The sequence below is a fragment of the Ictidomys tridecemlineatus genome, chromosome 8, assembly GCF_052094955.1.
Source record: "Ictidomys tridecemlineatus isolate mIctTri1 chromosome 8, mIctTri1.hap1, whole genome shotgun sequence".
Lineage (NCBI taxonomy): Eukaryota > Metazoa > Chordata > Mammalia > Rodentia > Sciuridae > Ictidomys > Ictidomys tridecemlineatus.
The window spans coordinates 13197528-13219507 of NC_135484.1; the positions used below are offsets into that span (position 1 = coordinate 13197528).

Here is a 21980-nt window from a genome sequence, read left to right on the forward strand (position 1 = left end):
TTCCACACAATACTACTAGTAATTGATTAGAATTAGTATGTAAATGATGTAAATTTGCCATACTTGAGGCTTTAACACCTTCCTCACTACAATGCAGCCTTGATCTCTATTTAAAACTTTTAAACTTTATATTTCTGAAATCTTTATATTACCAAACATAATAATCAAGTTTTCCTATGCATAGCTCATAATTCTCACTGAACCAATTATGGTACCATATTGTAACTTCCAAAACAAATGCCTTTCCATATATCTCAGTCTATACAAATGGCCCCTACTCATTGCAGATCACTGGAAGGGCTGATCATCCATTACCACTAAGTTCACTATGATCTCTCTAGACTAGATGCTATTGACCAGGTAACTCCTTATATTCTGATCTATTTTGGCAAACTTCACAAAGCTCTGCTCAATGCCTTGCATATTATGGTGCATAATAAATATTTTCTATGTGGCTGTCAATTAGAAGCAGAGCAGTAACTTCATATTTATATGCTATATTCTCAATATCTCCTTTCTTGAATTCTTATTGTAGATATTCAAAGCCATTCAAAACTAGTTCCATTTAAGACAAAGTTTGCAGTGTTGTTCCTTCAGCAGGCCACTTTGATCATTTGTGATTTTGTATTGTGCAGTTTCTGATTACAAAACACACAATTTTGTTTCATAATTTTCTGGCCCAAGTCTCAGAAAGAAAAAAATAATTCCATATTATATCAGGTGTACTCATGGATTCTTTGGGGGGATTGCATCATACATGTAAGGTATATAAGTCATAAAGTATATAAATCATAAAAATCATAAATATTTAAGGTAAGGAATTATGTTTTCCATTATATTTTTATTTCCCCAAATGTCAATATAAATGTTTTCTGAGAACTTTTTAAGTGAATGGGTAAGTGAATAAATGGGTGGATGGAACTTGAACACTCAATCAATACATGGTACATAGTAAATTCTAATATTTAAAATTTAGGCTAGGCTATGTAAAGTATTTTAATATATATCTTCAACATATATCATACTGTGACACTAGTCCACAGGAAATCAATAACCAGGGAATCCTTGTCAAAACTTTTACAGTGGGAGCACACATCTTCTGATTTACAACTTCAGTTTATTTCAATATGAAACTTGAAAATGAATCATCTGGGGCCTTCTAGATACTGAACATCTCAAGCAAACTGTTCCTCTCTACAGACACACAATCAAAGATTTCCATTAACTTTACATATCTCTGAATTTGCTTTTCCATGAACCAAAATATAGTAATAATACCAGAAACTTGCAAAATCATCCACTGTCTCTATCTTTGCTTTCATCATGCCCTGGAAGGAGGTCTGATAAATCAGAAACCTGTTCTACAACCTAGCAAAGAGGAACTTCCACAAATCTCAAGATAATATAACATTGAACATTAACTTCTGGAATTTTGCTCCATCAAGAATCTGACTGTAATAATTAAATACCATCATGTTCTCTTGGTAAGGCAAAAATTTTGCTGCTTTTCTAAGGAAGAGTGGAGGATTGTTGTCCAACATTACATGGTAGATCTGTTGGACCAAATAGAATGTGAATACGACAGATTCATCTAATGAGAATTTTCTAAACTAGTTGGGATGATTCAAAAACAACTCTACATTTCTGAGCTACTGTGGGAGTTTATGATAAGCAAAATTGGACAAAACTGATAAAATCACATGATGTGTTTATATCTACTTCCATGGACTCATCCAATTACCTGGAAATGTAAATTCATAAATGCTACTCTGAAAGTTAACATCAACCATTTCGAGTTCATGCTATTATGTTAAACAAGGGAATATTTGTAAGTTATAAAAAATATGGTTCATATAAATGTGAATCTGTGTATTCAATTTTATATATTTGGGGGCAGACAGCCTTTTCTTTCTTTCATTTCTCTCATTTTCTTCATATATTGAGGGAGAAACACAAGTATTTTCCATCTAAATAGGTTCCCTGAGAAAAGCCTGTCTCAAAGGTTTGATTAAAACCAGTTGAAGAAGCATGATGAGCTCCATTTACTGAAAGTATAGAAAAAGTGTGCATAAACAGCTACATTCTATCTAGCCATCCACAATCCAGACTGCAGACCTGGCTGGTGCAGTCAGTTCAACCAACTTCTTTGTTTTCCCTCTCCTTTTCAAGGGTAAATGGTTGCTTCTAAATGAATGAGAATGTGCTGAAAGAGAACAAAATTCAGTACTATATGCTTTCTTCCTGAAATAACCTTTGAAGGGTACTAAACTCATTGAGATAGATTCCAGCTTCCTAATGACAAATACCTCAGTTATAAGTAAATATATTTATAAGTATTTTGATGTTCTGTTCTTTTCTAATGTCTCTTTCTGCTAATATTTTGTCAGTAAATCTCCTGTCTGCCTTACTATGAAGGCATTATACCCAAACCGCTACTGTACTTAGATTCTCTCTACTTGAAAAACACATTATGACCCAGGGAATGCATGTGACTGAAAGCTGCTTTTCAAGGTCACCACATGGCTATTTGATAATGATAAATCTAGTGAGTTCCTAATTCTATAAAAAGAGTACAGAACTGAAATTCATTTCTGAGTCACACATAATAATAATTTTATATAACATTTATATTTTTGCAATAAAGCTAGAAAGTATAATGACAGACATATATTTGACATTAATAAACATTATTGTCTTGAATTATTGATGGAGTCATAATGATGTCGAGTTTGTTGGAGATATTGCCTAAGATCTAGATATACATAGAGAGAATAAATGATCAACTCTGCAAGGTCATTAAGGCCGTGGTTGGCTACACCCATTTTTTTAGTCAACTATTTCACTGCTGTGACTAAAGGACAGGAACTAGAACAATTGTAGAGGAGGAAAAGTTTATTTAGGAGCTTACATTTCAGAGGTTTTAGTCCATGGACAGCTGGCCTCATTCCTCCGGGCTCAAGGTGAAGCAGGACATCACGGCAGAAGAGTGTGGCAGAAGGAAGCAGCTCACATGGTGATCAGAAAGCACAGAGACAGAGAATCTACTCTTTAGATACAAAATATATAACCAATAGCCATGCCTGCAGTGAACCACTTCCTCCAGCCACATCTCACTTGTCTCCAGTTGCTACTCAGTTAATCCCATCAGAGATTAATTTACTGGTTAGGTTAAGGCTATAACCCAACCGTTTCTCATCCAAATCTTCTTGCATTGACTCATACATGTACTTTTGGAGGACACCACAATTAAACAATAACGCCCATCTATTCATCTTTCAGATGGTAGGTAACATGTCCAGTTCCTAGAAGATTAACACTGAAGATTATGGCTAATGCATAAGTGATTACCAAAAAACTACAACCATGAAAGTCTCCAAGTCTTCTGCAAGCAAATGAATGGTAGAATAGTCAAATTATCATATCTGTAAAATGTTGCACAAAGAGCCAAGTGCTTTAGGGACTATCATGGAGGGAAGAATACCTTTTTATCCTGTATGCTTGGTATCTTGTTTGATTGTGTGCCACTGCATGGAGTCATCTTTGATAGTTTGGGCAGAGGAAACAAAGTAGTTTATCTGTATACTTTTGGAAAACAATAGATTCTGACAGGTAGCAATTAGGATCCAAGAAGAGAAGCCATCAGCATAAGATAAAGAACACCATTTTTAGTTTGTAATTCATTCATTCATTTACCAAGTATGTGCTATGTGCCAAATTATGTTCCGGGTCCTACAGGTGAAACAGTGAAAAGTAAGGGCAAAATTCTTAAGATACTTTGTTAGAGTGGGGGATGAGGACACAAGAAATAAACAAATTTATTCAGAGAGTGAAAAGTGTTTTAAAGAAAATAAAACAAGGCAGTCTAACAGACTAGAACTCTTTGCCTTGATGGTGTAGATTGATGGAGTGGGTCATATTATGCTTTTATGAGTTGGTGATATATGAGCAGATATCTGCATGATATTAAAGAACCTGCTTTTTAAAAATTGACAGCATGGAATACCAGGAAAAAAAGAAATGCAAGTATTATGAACCAGATTCAATCAAGAGAGTGAAAGAAGCAGGCTGATGTGTCATAGCTACAGTCTACGGGAGTATGGTAGAAGCAAATGAGGCTGGAACAGTTTTATGTGGAATATTTTAGTCTCCAGTAAGCATTATGTGTTGTATTTAAAGTGCAAGGCAAACTCACTGGAGAGTTTGAAGCAAACACATGACTAGACCTGGTTATGTTTTTAGATCATTCAGCTGTTGTTTGGAGTATATATTTCAGGGTTTATGGGGGACAGAAACAAGGAGGCAAAGTAGGAGACTTTTGAGTTGTTCAGGTGAGAGATGATAGCGGTTTGGATCCAGGTTGTACCAATGGAAAGGAAGCGAAGTGTACAAAGTGAGGTATGTTTTGGAGGTGGAGAAAACATAATTTGCTAATTAGTTGGATGTGAGGATGAAAGAAAAGAGAGAAAATAAGGATGACTTCTACATTTTTGGATTGAGTAACTGGGTAGAACAATTTGAAAAGGAACAGGTTTGGAGGGGGTGGATATCCGGAGTTATGCTTCTGAGATGCCTGTTAAACATGATAATAATAGTATCTACCTGGTAGGGTTCTTGTGAACAGAGAATAAGAACCATGAAAAAAAATCAGGTCAATCCCAAGCAGGAAGTAATTGTTCAATAAGTATTACTACTCTAATTCTTCTTCAAGTAAAGGACTGAAAAGAGTTCTGTTAAAGGCTAAGAATGAAGATATAAATCTGAGAGTTATATCAAATTGCTGCTGCTCAAATTGTTCTTGGAGAAGGACATTATTTTTTATCCATCATGGACCAATAGTACAATAAGCTGAATGTTTTTGTCCCCATTCCCCAAATTCATAGGTTGATATCCTGCCCCCAAAATTCATGTACTAACATCCTAACTTCCAAAGTAATGGTCGTAAGAGGTGAGTCCTTGGAAGATGATTAGGTAAAAAAGGTGGAGCCCTTACCAACGGGACTAGTGCCTTTATAAGGGACAGTCTTGAATCCCATTGCTTCCTTCCACCATGTGAGAACAAATGGGAAGAGCAATATGTGAGCCAGAAATTTGGCCCTCCACAGATATTAACTGCCTACATCTGGACTGAAGACTTCCCACTCTTTAGTACTGTGAGAAATAAATTTCTGTTGTTTATAAATCACCCCATCTAAGGTATTTTGTTATAGCAGCTTGAATGGACTAAGACAAATACTTACGTAAACTCCAACAAAAACGAATTACCTTAAAAATAAAACATGCAAAGTACAACTGACTAATGTGCTTGAATGTTACAGTAGTGTCAAATAGCTATAAACGTTTCTAAATCTTCTCAATTTCTGTACTTAGCTGTCACTACAAACTTGTAAAGAAGAGTTTGCAGACCTGCACCAGGAAATGCACGTTAAGAGCACTAATTCTTAAAGTCAGGGAGGTAGCTACGGGAAAGAGGCCTTGGAGCAAGCCCTGAGACATATTAAATTCAAGTGGAGAGGAAAGGGTGTTCAACACGCTGAAATGATGATAACAGTGTTTGCATACGTGAACACACAAGCAACGAAAATCATGTATATTTACAAGTAATCAGTTGTAATTAGGTTTAAGGAAAGAGCTAATCATTCCTGCAGGAAGTCACTCTTCTTCCCACATATGTGGAAGCTGAAGAGAAAGAAATCCTCTTCCCTACCTCCCCCTCACAAACACTTCTATCTAATCATCAGAGATGCAATCTAGTGCTCACCGTGTTGTAAGTATCTGAAGCTCCTTCAACACCACACTGGGGGACAGAACAATTAGTGGACCTGAGTAGCCACCAAGTGTGTGAAGATGCTCTAGGCCCCAAGCATCAGCGCATCACTTGATGATCCATGACTCCTGCCTTCTCATCAGCCTCTCTCTCACTCAAAATCCCAGCTCCAGTGGTCCAGATGCCTGAGATAGCACCTATGCCTTAGGCCAGATAGCACCTGATAGAATACTTAGGGGAAAGGGTCAGATTTCTGGGTAAAGTCAATAAAGTAGTCTTCATTAAATGGAGTCTTTTGGTAAGCCAAACTTATTTAACTTTACACTTTCTTGAGTCCCCACTCAAGAGTGCTTCCGCTGGGAGCCCTCAGCAGCAGCGCTGCGTTGCGCCTTCCACACAAGCTTCGGGTTGCAAACCAGAAGACCAGGAGAACGCAGCGTGGGCTGCGGGTGAACGTGAAGTTGAACGAGCCTCGGTCCAAGAGTTGCTCTCCTCAAGGAAGGCTCCCAGGTCTCCAGGGCTTCCACCAAGCTGGGACTTGAGTGGCCCCAGCGAGACCGCTGGCCGAGCGGTTCTGCACCGAGAACTGGGTCCTCAAGCGGGCGCGCTGGGCCCGGCCAGGCGCGGGCGCCAGCAAGGGGCGGGGCGGTGACTCACGCGGCCGCGCGCCCGGGGAAGAAGCGGCACCTCCGGCCGCGCGGGGCGAGGGGCTGCGCCCGCCCGCGGAACGCATGCGCGCTGCCGAGCGGCTCCCGCTGCCTCCCCGCCCACCCTCGCCTCCTCCCCCTCCCCCCTCCCCTCCATCCTCGCCTCTCTCCCTCTCTCCTCGCCCGCTGGGTGCTGAAGTTGGGCGGATGGCAGCAAACCGGCTCTGCTAAGAGGACCGGGCAGCCCAGCCTCGCGCCCTCGGACCACTGGTGCGCTGCCCACACCTCCAGGCGATCGGGTAAGATGCTGCCACTGAAGCCGAGCGGTGCTAAGTAAATGACATCAAAATGTCTGCTTTGCACCGATGGATGGATTTTTTTTTTCAAGGTGGGGGGGGAGGTGAAGGAAAGAGGGGGCGGAGAGTGCGACTGCTAATACCCAGGCTGGGGAGGTGGCTGGGCGGTGGGGTCTCGGCGCTGCCAGCGGCGCCGCAGCTTTGGGAAGTTGAATCCCGCGTCGCTGCCTGGGCTCGGTCTGCTCGCAGCCCTCAAGCTCTGCGGAGGGACCGGGCGAGTGTCCTGCCGCTCAGCGAAGCCTTGGTGGGTCTCCGCGCTCCCGGGGCACCCTCGCAGAACCTGCAGAGAGGGCCGGGATGGCGGGAGACCCCGCGGGGGCTCGCGGTCCGGCAGGGATTTTTTTTTTTTTTTTGGTGGGGGGTGGTGGTTGATTGTTAAGAGAACCGAATGTGAAATTGTCTACTCTCCCGATCACCTCGGGTGGTATTTTTTTCTCCCTGATCTTTGTACCTTTGGGGAAATGCGCTATTCAGGTGGGGAAGGTGTAAGCAGAAGGCGTTGCAAAAATCAGTACCTAGAGCAGTGGTAAAATATCTGGGTGTGTGAGTGTGTGTGTGTGTGTGTGTGTGTGTGTGTGTGTGCAGGGGTGAGGGTCTCTTTTGTTCCTTCCCCGCCCCTCAGTCAAGGGGAAGGGAGTTCTGGTGTGCACGGCGTGGGGTAGGGCTCGCGGCCACCGAGGGGGCGAGGACGAGGAACGCCCACCCAAGCCCGGGCCGCGGCCGGGTGTGTGCGTCCGAGACTCCCTGGCCGTGGGTGATGATGATCCTTTTTATTATCGATGGAATCACAGTTTGAGAGCTTCCTCCTCGCCACTCTCCCTCCTCCTCTCCCTCTCCCTGGGCTGCGGCAGAGGCTGGATGCAGACACTCCGCCGCTTTCTCCTCTTCTCCCTACCTCCCTGTCTCCGTGGAAAATGTCGGAGGACTTGAGGATGGTGGAGGGGCAGCGCTGGCCTCGGAGCCGCGGGTGGGAGATGCTCCTCGGGAGCGGGAGGCTGCTACCCGCGCGCCCGTCCGGGGCAGCCCGCGCCAGCCCCGGGAGTCCCTGGGCTCCCGGAAGCCGAGCAGGGGTCGCCTGGTCAGAAGGACGCCCTCGGGCCGCGCGGGGACCCGCCCTGCGCCCTCCGCCTCCAGCGGGAGCCACCTGGGGAATCCTGGTCCCTGGGGAGACGGACCCTGGCTCCAGGCGGAGTCCCGAACCACCCCTGCGCCCGCCGACCTCCAAGAAATGCTCTCTCCAGAGTCTCCCCTGGAGAACTTTGCAAGCTTCCTAGTTGTTTCTTCCCCCCACCCTTTTTTTTTTTTTTTTTTTGCAAATTGTTTTACAGGGAGATTCTTTTCCTCGTGGGATGGCTGTCACACAACATAAAAGAGAAATCTTAGTTTGGTTCCCACCTAGGAAAGCACTTATGAGACCGAATGCCATCTGCATTTCCGGCGTTCACACAGACTGGTTTTCCGGGTGAGGAACCCCTCAGAAAATGATTTAATTGGCGAAGTGAGAAATACTTTTCACTCCTCTGATGGACAGTGGTATTTTTTTTTTCTCCTGTGTTCATAGGTGCGAGGCGCCATATGTATTAAATAAGGTTGCACACTGTGAAACACTTGAAGTACATGGTTTCTGAAGTCTTGTGGAGTAACAGTAGTGGTTGTCCACTAAATGTGTGTTATAGCACTAATAACTAATCCAAGGTAATTTGTGCTCATTAATTCAGATGAATGAGAATTTTGTCCTTCTCCAGTTAACTTACTTGTTATTAAGCTATTTCTTCACTCAGCATGAACTAAAATAGTAATTAGCACATTTATAGGAGTATAGATTTATTTGCTATATTTATATTCTTCAAAACTATATTTAGGGCAACCATGGAAGAGTAGTTTATTTACAGTTTTTTTTTTTAAATGAGAAAACCAGTGTTTATTATTACAAAAAGATCAAGTAGCATAATTTATTAAATAAGATGAATCTCCATAGCAATGACACCTGATCTCAGCCGGGGACACTCATCTTTCCAACTGCAATTGTAATCTAAAAGATTAATAAAACTACCCAATTTACAGGGAACAGCATAGGGTGTCCATTTTGCCGACATCCACTCTTTCCTCTCTGGTTCCTCAACTACTCTTTGGTGCTTAGTTTCCAAGGAAGAGAATTAGCAGTGAGCTACTTTGCAGTCCCTGTGCAGTTTTAAGGCAAACAGCTTTTTCTTATCAGATAGCTTTTCTTTGATTTTATGGATAATCCCCTGGGGTCCAAGCATATTTGAACTCTTAATGTTGAATTTCTAAGTCCATCATTATTCCTGTGGACTTCTTTGCTAAATAAATAAATAAATAAATAAATAAATAAATAAATAAATAAATAAATAACCTTCCTTTACAGATCAGAAGCTTTGAATAAAAGGAGAGAGATGTATTCTTATCCGCCTACCTTATTATAATAGCCAAGTAAAAGTGAATAATCTACATCTTAATTGATAAAAATGCCTGAGTGACTCACAGACTAAAAGTGAGAAAGAATTTTTACATAAATCTACTGCTATAAAGATGATGGACTTTATATTAGAAGTCCATTCACTAAAGTACAGGGACTTTTCTGGAAAAGCAGAGGGTGGTCATGGACTGTGCGGTAGAGCTAAGAGGGATGGGCATCAATTCAGCTGCATTTCTGCTAAGAGTCCTGGTAATCCAAATCTGCCTACTCAACAACAAAGATATTGCATTATCCAGAAGAGGAAAGGCAAGCACCACGCTATACCCAGTGGATGGCACTAATAATGCTTTGTGATGCTGAAAGCATTTTGTTTCATCTGATTTCTATATTGAGAGTATAAGTGAAAATTCATTGTGGATGTTTAAAATTATATAATATTACTGGGGAGTGTCTTGGATTCTCAGACATATAAGTTTTTAGGGAAAACTTAAAACACAGACAATGGGACTTTTGATGTTAGACAGATATTGCCACTTTTCCTCTCTTTTTCCATTTCCACTATCTCCCAAAGATATTTTTCTAATTTCCAAAAAATTCATTTATTCCTGCTATTGTATATGGCACAACATTTAACAAAAGGCCAAATACTTCTTAAATGAATAAACTTTGTGGAATTGACATGGCTCACAAAAGTTTCCCAAGATAAAATTTAGTTTTTAAAAGAATGCTCATGTTCTTTACCAGTTACACTAGTGTGAGACCATGAAGTTCATGCCCATGGTCACAGATGTTTGAAGGGAATAGTTTTTTAAACTGTTACATTATGAATATGCATGCTTTTAATACAACATATATAGTATTGATTCGTTTCTAAATTATAAAAGAATATTTGCTTATTTTAGATCCCCTAGAATAGAGAACAATGTATTAAATAGAAAATAAATGTCCTGTGGGCAGAAATGGACATGATGAACACAACTTGACCTTACCTTATGTTCTGGCTCCTCTATTAGCTGTGATCTTGGGTTACTCACTTTCCCTTAGCCTCAGTTATTATTCCTCTGTTATACAACCAGAATAAAGATCCACCTTCTAGGATGACTTTAAGCCTAAATATAGTGCTGTGTATGTAAAGTACATAGTGCTTAGTATGTGCCAAGTACCTAGAATTATCCTAATGTCTAAAGAATTGCTATTGCCAATATAGAGTACTTTAACACCCATTCATCATGTACATGATTACACCATTGTTTAAAAAACTGGAATCATGTCATAGAATGTCGTATTTGAAAATAAATATTACTTCATCACTGTTTCATATTTTTAATGTAATAGTCACCACAAAATAAATTCATCTTATAAATGAATTTATTAATTTATTTAGGCTTTCTTTGATCTTGGAGCCTTTATGTTATTTCCAGTATTTTCTGTTTTAACTGATGTACATCCTTATTCCTAAATTGTATGCATATCTGTAATGCAGTTTTTCCTTCAAGCTTGATGTGTAAGAACATCTACTTTTCACCAACTAAGAAAACGGGTTACTAAGAAAGCAGATTACTTTTTAGCTTGCTCTTGAGCAAATTTTTATTTTTTTCTTTGAGGAAAAAAAAGTCTCTTGCCCACGTGTACTTTGGTGTTTGGATGCACTTTTCTTATTTATTTAACTGCTAATATTAACCTCTTTAAAAAGGGAAAAGCAAACAAGGGAAGGAAATGCTCAGATGTAAAGACTGCCTGTGGCAAAGACTACAGAGATTACTGTGGCTGGAGAAGGGCTGGAGGTAGGTTAGTCTGGAGTGGGTCTACCTCGGTGTTCACAGGATACCATTATGGTGTCTGGGATTGCCAGTTTGCCCAGTTCCTTTGAGAAGCCCAGGGTCACTCATTGGTTTGCCAAACACCCTGCTGAGAGGCTTGTTCATAAAGAGCACCTAGGTTTTCATGGATTGTTTCTGTCAGTTCTTAGTGTTATGGGAGAACTTTGGAGTTTTCCTGAGATAAATGGGATGGAAAGGAAAGATGGCAGTGGGTGGAGGTCCCATGGCACGCTAACTGACATTTCTCATCAGAATGAAATAATTAAGTTCAATTATGAAATCATTATTGGGTTAACATGCCCTATCTTGAATTTTCAGTTGTAGGTAAAATTTCAATAATTAAAAGGTAAGAATCTAATCTGTTACCTTAATAAGTTTTGTCTCCTTAATGTTCCACATGAGTCAGTGGTCTCAAAAACTCCTGGTTTTGGGCTGGGGATGTGGCTCAAGCGGTAATGCGCTCGCCTGGCATGCACGGGACACTGGGTTCGATTCTCAGCAAATAAAGATGTTGTGTCCACCGAAAACTGAAAAATAAATATTAAAAAATTCTCTCTCTCTCTTCTCTCTGTCTAAAAAAAAAAAAAAAAAAAAAAAAAAAAAAAAAAAAAAAACAAAAAACCTTAGTCATTGGAGAACCGAAATTTGTAATAATTGGGAAATCTCTATAAGAGAAACAATAAGTTATGGTGGAAAATACATTCTCATTTCAAATAGAACTGGACTTGCATTTTTACTATTTATTAGATGCCCAGACATCTTTATAAAATTATATGAGTATTTTGTAATTGGAATTCTAGCATGAGTAATTAACATCTAGAATCTCTCTGAATTTCTTAAACTGTGTATGTGAGATTTTCTTTTAAATCCCTGTGTCAATAAATATAATTTTATTATAGACAATGAATGTGGTTCACAAAGCAAATATTTACTTCCTGTGGGCCATAGGCTTTTCATAGTACTGCTGATTGGCTGTTGAAATACACAGGTTATAATTCAAGGGCCGTGGCGTTACAATAAAACAGACACAGCCCAGGGGAAATTATGACATAAATGAAAATGAACAGGTGTTTATTTCATTTCTTCAGTTACCTCAGATCTTCTCTGTTCTTCATGAATTCAATCTGGTAAAAACAGTTCTGTAAAGTTGAAAACACTCAGGCTTTCACAAGGTTGAGTGTGGAGCCATTTTTTTTTAATGTTCTTATGAAAGGTTATCAAAACCTGTCCTATTTCCCCAACTCTTCAACTTTTTAAGCTTTCGATTTGCCAAAATCAAATTCTGTTATATCACAAGCAGCAGTCTATATTAATTAGTATAGATGATATCTGTAGAAAAAATATGGAATATTGCCCTCAAAAGGAAGAGTTTGGGGGGTTTGTTTGTTTGTGTTTCAGTACTGGGATTTGAACCCAGGGGTGCTCTAGCACTGAGCTACATCCTGAGCCCTTTTATTTTTTTATTTTGAGATAGAGTCTTGCTCAGTTGCAAAGGCTGGCCTCAAACTTGCTATCCTCCTGCCTCAACCTCCTGAGTCAGAAAGAGGTTTTAAAAGCAGAGCATGTAATTTGGTAGAATGTACCCAAGCTTGGGATTCAAATAAGGAATTTAGCCTTAGTCTCTTTGAACCTTATTATTGTTAACTGCAAAACTAAAAATGATGATTGCATGTACCTCAAAATTGTTGAAGGATGAAATGCTGCAAGAATGTCTACTAAAATGCTCCACATATTGGCAACCACTCTGCAAGTGTTAGTATACTAGAGTTAAATAAATAACTAAATATAAGAAACTGTTGCATAGAAGAGATTTTACTTTCTTGCTAGTACTTGTCTTAATTAACGTTAATAAGTTAAGTTGCTCTCCAATTTTTCCTTCTGATCCTTTCCTGACTGAATAAATGTTAAGTGAACATTCATTCATTCATAAGCCTTCTTGAGTGCCTGCTGTGTTTCAAGCTCTGTGATATGACTTTTACATACAAAGATGAATTACACATGTCCCTTTCCCATAAGGCATGCACCTGTAAGTTGCTTCAACTTACTATTTTGCTTTCTTCTGGTGGGCACTAGTCATTGTAAACTTAGGAATCACCTAAATACCAGGTGGAAATACCAGGTGAGGATTTTCTTAGGGTTTAGAAGTTAGGTTAATTCCATCTCAAAATTTAGGAACTTCTACTCCTAAAGTGCAAACAAGCTGCCAAGCAGAGTTTTGGAGATAAGGAGAAGAGAAGCTGGAAAAGGCTCCTATAGTAGATTAACAACCTCTGCTGCAGCATCAAAGGCAGGAGACTTAAGCCTCTTTGTGAGGCTACCCATAGAAAGAATCCCCAGTTCTCCCTCATTAAAGGAAATATCTGCATACACCCCCACCACCCTGGGTGATCTTCCTCATATAATGAAATGTTTCTGTGACAGATGAGCAAAGGGAGACCGGCTACCCCTGCCCTACCTTAGGACCACATTTTCCATACAATGACAACGTTACAACACCCTCTCCTGATATCATCATAGTTCCATCTTCAATAGGGATCTTTTTGTAATAGAGTACGATGGCAGAACAAAATTATAATAATCTTTGAGAAAAATATATGTTTGATTTTGGGACTGGGGTTGTGACTCAGTGGTTGAATGCACCTGAGTTCAATTCCCAGTACCAAAAAGAAAAAGAAAAAAAAAAAAAGAATGAATCAAGTCCTTCCTAGCAATATGTTATGAGTATACAGCTAACTGGCCTATTTATGGTAAAGAAAGATACTGACATTAAGAATGAATGAGTTTGAAGGTAAGCTAAACCTGGTGCCAGCCACTAAATTTAACACACTTGTCATTAAACCTTTGACTGGGCTGTTAATAAATAACCATGTGTGCTACTGTAAGGTTTAAGCCTATTTCTTTTTCTATTTATTTTTACTTAGCATAACCATGCAGCATTTTACTTGTGACCTATGAGTTTAGAAAGATCAAGATTCACTAGATAAAAGAAAAGGAAAAACCAATCTTTCATGAGGATACTAAAGCATACACATGCTATAAAGCAATACAATTGCCTGTGTAATTTACAAACTGATGTGACTGACTGTGGTGCCGAGAGTCCGAATATTAAATCCTCTAGTGTGAATTGCAATATGAACATTTTCCCTACCTACAGTTTTGGTAAAGTTTGATATTTTGTCCTCCCTTTATTAATATTATTAGATGTAAGTAGTAGCAGTATTCTAAATAAGTTGAGAAAGAGTAAATTCCTTTTCTAACACTTCAAAGAAAAATTGATGCTTATTGTTGTCATTTTATATAATTGGGATTTTTAATGTAAGCATTTGTCTGAAATTTAAAACATATCAAGAACTCAAATGTTTAATCTATCAGGGCAAAGACAAAAAAAAAAAAAAACCTGCTGTTTTACCATCTCCTGGTGGTTAAGGATAAAGGGTCTGCTTGTCCTGTTGCTAGTTTATGAATAAATAATGTTGGCAATTTCTGCTGAGACTTTTTTCAATCTGCTCATTACGTCCAGTAATCTCTATTTTCGCTGTTGAAGAATTATTTTGACAAAATTATTGTTATAAATTAAATGTCTAATGATCTATATATATTTACATAAATTACTGATTTATTTGAAAATATATTTATATATCATTTTTAATATTGAAAAGCAAGAGATAGAAAAACCTTTTATAGAATGGAATTGTCTCCAAAGTTTAATTTTGAAACAAATGATTGGCGTATCAGTATAGGGCTCATGTTGTGTGTGTTTTCTCTTGGTAGTCATGAATGGAAAGGAAAATAACTACCACCATGCCTATGTCATCATAGTCCAGGGACTGGGAAAAAGGATACAGGCTTGGAAATATAGGAGCAGGCATCAGTGAGATGAGAAGGAAAGTCACATAAAAACCAGGAAGGCTGTGCTCAGGAAACAAGACTCTCAGCTAAAACTCATTATATCGTCTAGTATAATATCATTCATATATCATTATATAACTCGGCCACGTTATGTAACTACTTCCAGTTTGGTGAATTCACATGACCTAATCTTAAGAAGATAATTTTTTCCCCCATTAATTCAGTAATTTCATTGACTAAACATCTGAGTAATGCGAGTGGGATTTCAAGAGGTAGAGTTCCATTCAATAAATGTTAATTCCAGGAAAGAAAAAAATGTGGAACACTTCTTGACCTGACCATAGGTAATGTTTCATAGTTAAAAATTCTTGTAGGCGATACCAAGATACAGTCACATTGATTAAAAAAAAAAAAATCTAAACCACAATTTTCTATTGAAATGCAACTATTCCTAAATCTATTTTATATAAAGTCAATTCTATTTTTATGAGGTACAGTCCTTTGTATATTATTTCTAAAGAGCCACAATGAATAAATGCACATGCTAAGTTTGGTTTTATGGAACAACGGGGCAGTGTAGTGGCTTAATATCTGCAGTGTTTATTAAGACTTGGGATGGGGGGATGACAAGTGTGCCTAGAGAAGCTTGTCTGCTCATTGCCACTGAGATGGTTTTTAAGAGAATGTGAATCTATGGCTTAGTAGGGTCACTCAGAGTGGTTACTCAGTGAAGCTGCTTATTATAACCAAAATCAACTCTGGCACTTGGTGTGCTGGCCTCTGACCACTTAGGCCCAAGAGAGTTCTTGACTGGTTAGATTTCGGGGGGGGGGGGAAAGGAGGTCATATCCCTGAAGTAGAGCTCAGAGGATACTAACTAAAAAGTTAAACTAGGGACAAGCAGAAAAAATGGAAGAGAGAGAGAGCTCCTTTGGTGTGCTGGCTAATGTGGCCTGTGTGGTTCTGAATTTGAGGGTTTGCTTTAGATTTCCAAGCTTTCTTCAGGTTCAGCTGCTCATCAGTTTCACCTCTCTTCTGTTTCCTGCTTCCTCAGTCTTAATTAACATACTGTGTAATTGGTACCCTCCTCTGTATCTGGGAATAGTAAAATTAAATAAGGCATAGCCAAGTCTCAAGGAGCCTAAAGATGAGTTAGAGGAAAAATGTGTGTACGTGATTTTCTATTATCATTGTGCTCTAAGAGAGAAATAAAATGCTGGGAGAATTCAGGAACTTGAGAGAAATGTTATATGGTATTATTAGGAGCCTTTCCTTGGGACCCTGCCTGGATTCCACATAAAAACAGGCAAAAGATGTTTTGTAAAAGGAAAAGTGAATTTTATGCAGTTTGCTCAATCTGGAGAAAAGCTGCTGGATCTCTTCTTCCACTGGTCCCATGGAAACACTTAAAATTTACAGAATCAAAAGTAAGGTGATACACGTGTGTAGATTTAGTTTTCCAGAAGCAGGGGCAAAATGGGACAAAAGGCAGGAAATACACATATGCAGATTTAGTTAGCATGTGGTAGACAGGCCAGGGCAGGAGGCAGCCTCCACTTTGAGCTTACTTGGTGTCCTGATGGATGGGGGTGGGGTGGTGGGGGAGGGACAATGGGGGGTTAGAGGCCACCCTTTGACCATGAGGAAATTATTCTTAATTCACAGTGGGAGTGTGGGACCAATTCATTCTGCTTTAGAAGCCAGATGTAAGTTTCATAGTGACTGGGACAATCTTTCAAAATTGAAAGGTAGAATTTTGATAGGTAAAAAGAAAGACCTTCTAGACTCAAGGACAATATAAATAAAAGAAGGCACAGGACTAGGAAAATTCAGAAAATACAGTGTGGCCCAATTTTCCAAATCCTACCCAGGAAATCACAAGATCAGGCTGGAAAGGAGATATATGCTAAAGTATGATACTCTTTAAGTAAAAGGTTGGAATTTTCCTTGATAAGCAAAGATCCATGCAGCTTCATCAAAGGAGGGATTACAGGGTTAGGGTCAGGCTTTGGAAGGGGAACTTCATCAAGCTATCAGTGAGGAGGGGAAAGGGAATCAGAATGTGATTTCAGTTGTCCAGGTAAGAGAAGGTGAGGCCTGAACTGGGAAGAGCCAAGAGGCCAGCCCGTGGGAAGATGACATTGTGAGAAAAAACTCCCGGGAGCCTTTAGGACTTGGTCAGCGGAAATTTTAGAAGATCCCACAGGAGGCTTAAAGCTGGCACAGAACATGTGAGCCTGGGAGTCTGAGTTATAAAGATGCCACCAAGGCATGGGAAGCCAAAGTCACAAGGAGGAAATAAGCTCTGTTCAATTTGGAAATAGTTTGGCACGTCCATCAGAATGCTCACAGATGTTCAACGTGCTGTCAATTAAAAAGCCTCAGGAATATAAGTTGATTTAAGTAGAAGCAAAAGTATGATTTTAGGATATGGCAGGAGGGCCACATAATATATGAAGTTCACAGAACAAAGTTAGTGACAGTTCTCTTCTATTCTGCCTTTTCAAGTCACATGGGAATGGTGAAATAAGCTTGCAAAACAGAACTAATTCACGTGAAGAGGATGGAAGGAGGTTGTACCGTGTTAACCTGGAATGGAGTGGTTCCCCTGCAGAACCATTTGGACAAGAGCCATGGGAAATACTTAGACCTAAATTACCCAGTGTATATTGGAAACAGTAACACTGCAGGACAGAGTTGAAGAGAGATAATGTGATGCATGTAATGCCCTGGTATACAGGTGGCCTTCAATGCACCTGAGCCCTTACTCTCTTAGGAATAGCATTAGAAGCAATGGACACACACCATAGAGAATTTGCCATTCTATTGAAAGTAATTTTATTTTATTTTATTTTGAGACAGATTCTTACTACATTGCCCAGGTTGGCCTTAAATCCTCCAGCCTCAGCCTCTCAAGTTGCTGAGATTATAGACAGGTGCCACCACACCCTGGAAACAACTTTCCAACAGTCACAGTGAATTGGTCAGGTGCACTGCCTTGAAAGGTAGTAGGTTTGCTGTCCCTGGAGATTGTATGGTAAATACTTGGTAGAGATGTTATGGAGGAAATTTAAGGATTGGGAACGTGAAGGAGATATAAGACCTCTTTCTAACTTGGAGGTTCACATGGCTCCAGGGAATTTGGAATGAAAATCAAAGAGAGAAGTTGAGGCTAAAAATAAAACTTGGAAATCTTACTTATAGGTGTCAATAGTAGAAAAAGAAAAAAAAAAAGAAGAAGAAGAGTGGATGGGAGCTTAAATAAAATCCCAGAGTATATCTGCATTGAATGGGTGGATATATGGAAAAAGAAGGAAACTAAAAATACATACACATATATGCACATGCATACATACATACATACACATGTATGTTCATACATAAGCTGGTCAGAATGAAAAAAAGTATTTAAAAGGGAACTATTGTAATATGCCTTGAAACCAAGAAAGTAGAGATGCTTTTCTTTTCTTTTTTTGCCATTTGTATTCATATGTATAATAATCTTCCACAAAAAAATAAAAAAGGGTTGGTAAAAAGTTTTAAGATAAAAAAGCAGCTGAGTTATGTCATTTCGCAGAAAGGTTGAGTTAAGACCAGGGACTAAGATGACCCATTAGATTTTGCAATGCGGAAGTTACTTGTGATTGTCTAGAAAGCACTTGTGATTAATGCTTTATACATCATCCATTTCCAAAAGGTTTTAGGCAGGTTAAATAAAAACACTTTCACAAACGGCAGTGAAAACGAGACAAAATAAAGATAAGAAACCACCAAGAAAAATAAATGGAGAGGGAGGTCAATGAAACAAACCCTGATTAAAGGTTGGGAGTGTGACAGGACAGCAGCAGTCCAGACCCACCACTCCTGGGTATCTGGAACTCATTAGTTAATCAATTTAGTTAATCAGTTTTTCAGAGGAATTTTCTTTCCTGGACCCAATTCTATGAAGCATATATGCCATGGATTCCTACTTAAAGAAAAGTGATATGTTAGATGGTGGGATCAACAGTGACTGCCACGTCACAGGCATTTGTTGAATTGCTGTTTCTTCCTTAAACCCTTGAAGGTCAGGTGTGCAGTTTAAAGTGAGATCTAAGTACAGCAGTGATGGTTCTTATGAGCCAAGACTAGCTGGACGTTCATATACTTCAGAAGAATCAGCATAGGAGATAGGCTTAAGGTGATTCCAGGAATATGGGGAGACGGCACACTGAGCACCCTGCCACCTCATCACCACTTCTGCCCCCAGAGCTGAACCTTCTCATCATTCACATTCACTTCGGATGTCACTCTTTACACTACCTGTTATTGGACTCAGCCTACTATGGACCCTTCATCCACAGTAGGATAAAAATGCTGTTTTTTTTTTTTTTAATAGCATTTGCTTTATTTGGTATCGGTGTCTCTCCTCCCATAAGTATAGGGAACAGAATGTGCACAATATTGGAGGAATTGAGGTTGTGCATATGTTAAAGAACACACCTTGGTATTGATGCAAGAACTACATGGGATGGTATCAGGAATGGAATGAATTCTTCCTAATGTGTTAGCTAAGAAGATAATAAAGAATATGATATGATATAGCTGTGTCCTGGAAATTTCAAGAACTTGGGGTTTTGGGGAAAAGCACACGTTCCCTTTATAGTTCCCTGTCCGCTCACAAGGAGCAGGGGTACTGATACGACTGGTAAGTTCATGAATATTCATTGATCATTGTATAAGAGGCTAAATGGGAAGAGTATATAAAGAGCCCTACATTGTGGCAACTCTTTTCTCTCCTGTTGGCTAAGATTGTTTCATGTTACCCATTTCATTTTGAAGACTTTCTTTCACAACTTGCCTAAAAGATACATCAATTTGCCCATCTACACACAAAATAGCAAGGCCCATAGGGGGAAGCTCACTGGAACTGAAGAGGAATCTGGAATCAGAAAATGACACACTGGAGACAGACCAGGGGGTGAGCCAGAGAACACTGGGTGTGTGGTCCAGTTAGGATCAACCAGGGGAGAGGAAGCAGCAGACTGAGGTCAGTGGCAGAGCCGAAGAAAACTTTTAATATTTATTATTAAAGATTTTGGAGAGAACTAAAGTTGGTGGCAGTGAGAAGCAAATTTATCAATGGAGAAAGGTCAGGGGAAATGTCAGGGGATTTCCTGGAACATCAATTTTATTCATTCTTGAGCAATTTAAAATGTTTCCATATTAAAACAAAAATAAGTGTTAAGGAATAGTATATGATGCTTAAGGGAAGGTCTGTTTGGTTTGCTTATTAATTATTTAGTTTTCTGGCTTAGACTTGGTAGGTGGGGAATATGCAGTTTTGATTATTTAGGCATCACATTGGGCTTTGCCTCTAGGGTCTAGGGTACACATTTGCTATTAAGAGAGAGAAATTTTCCCCAGGTTATGGACAGGCAGGGGATTTTAGAATCATGGAGCATAATGAGTTCAAAAGGCACTTTGAAATCATCTAAGTCTACAAAATAACAGGTTCTTTTTTTCCCCTTTAATATTTTAACTCACAGCCAGAATAAAGATGTGAGGCAAATACTGCAAATTGGTCTTTCTCCAGTGGCTTTACTTGAGGCATGTGAAGTAACAAAGAGTGTTTTCAACTTACAAAAAGAACATAAAATCTTCAATCTAGTATTTCTTGTGTGCTGGGGGAGTCTGATGATAATATTAACTGCATTAGTCAGTTAACCACATGTTTGACTGTGATACAAGTAAACAAATGTTTTCCTCATTAGAATTTGTTAAATCGTTTCAAAAGAGGATGTCCAAGCTAATGAATGTTGTTTTCATGCAGTGAGCAGAAGTAAATTTTCACATTTCCATTGGGCAAGAATATATTCTTAAAAAAATGGAAATGAGTTGAAAAGAAAAATACTCAGGGCAAGAACTCACTGAGAAAGTGCTCTTTGGAAGGTGTATTTGAAATAAAAGTCCACTCTCATCTATACATATTCTCTTCTGTGATGGTGCAGTATTGTCCAACATTAGAGGGATGAGCAGCACATTGAGGTTCAGATAATAAAGAGGAAGTTATTTTGGAAAAAACAAGGTGTAAGTAAAAGAGATTCGTGCTGAATTTTGTGTATGGTTGGTTCATCAAGAGATTTTCTCTTTTTAACAAATACTTATGGAATGCTTAAGGCACTGTTCTAGGAGATTCTGATTTGCTAGAGAACAAAACAGACCAGAATGCCTGCCTGACGTAGGTTTCTGTGCTTAATGCTTGAGTTTATTATTTGCTGCAAAGAGCAGTATTTGCAGTCCTTTGTGATACAGGGCTAACAAATTGACATATACATTTGTATGTGTATATATAGATGCAGATATAGACTTATGTCTATGGGTAGCTATATCTCTGTATTTTTTTACATATATTCTTTTCTTTCACTCTTACATTAGGTGCAAATAAATGAGATCAAATGATGGAGTATCAAAAACATGCTGGTTGTGTCAAATTGGAATACAATAATAATAATAATAATTTAAAATTGATATAATTTGATATTAGAACTTTCAAACCTATATTGTACTACACAAATCTATTAAATGCAGTTTGAGAAATACTGGGATGAGCTCTCAGAGGAAGTAGATTCCACTGCTTTGCCTTCCATCAGTCAAGGAAATATATGGCTCAGGGCATCCAAAGCTCTGGGCACAAGGGGGAGAAGTGAGCTCATTTTTCTCAGGCTAGAAATTGGACTTCCCTCTAGGTATTCCCCAGGAATGAGCTGCCTGTTTTGCCTTCCATCCCTTAGCTGTTTCTTGCATTTCCTGCCAAACCTGCTTTCAAGTGTTCTAGGCATGGAGGTACATTTCAGAGAATTTAGAACATAATTAACTGAAGCAGAAGAATTCTAAGATACAGCAAAAAATTAAGATCACATTTAACAGACATAAAAGACCAAAAGTAGTATGATCCTGAAATGCATATTTAGGTAATAAGAATTCAGTGTTATTTCATCCAAATTCTTAGGAAAATTATGTATGGAAGCCATGTCATATGCAGAGCCACAGTGCGGTGAAATCAATGAAGAGACAGAGGCAGCCTAAAATAATGAGGGAAAATGTGGTATTTTCTTTCCTGGGTGT

General features: G+C 39.1%; 1 protein-coding gene across 2 annotated transcripts in view; it reads left to right on the top strand.

Moving 5' to 3' along the window:
- The first annotated feature begins 6556 nt into the window (after window positions 1–6556).
- Rgs17 (regulator of G protein signaling 17) overlaps window positions 6557–21980 on the top strand; it is a 103092-nt gene continuing 87668 nt past the window's right edge. For both annotated transcript variants that reach the window (XM_078018863.1, XM_078018864.1), the window contains exon 1: window positions 6557–6710. The gene's annotated coding sequence lies outside the window, so the exon portion shown is untranslated. The remainder of the gene's footprint in view (window positions 6711–21980) is intronic.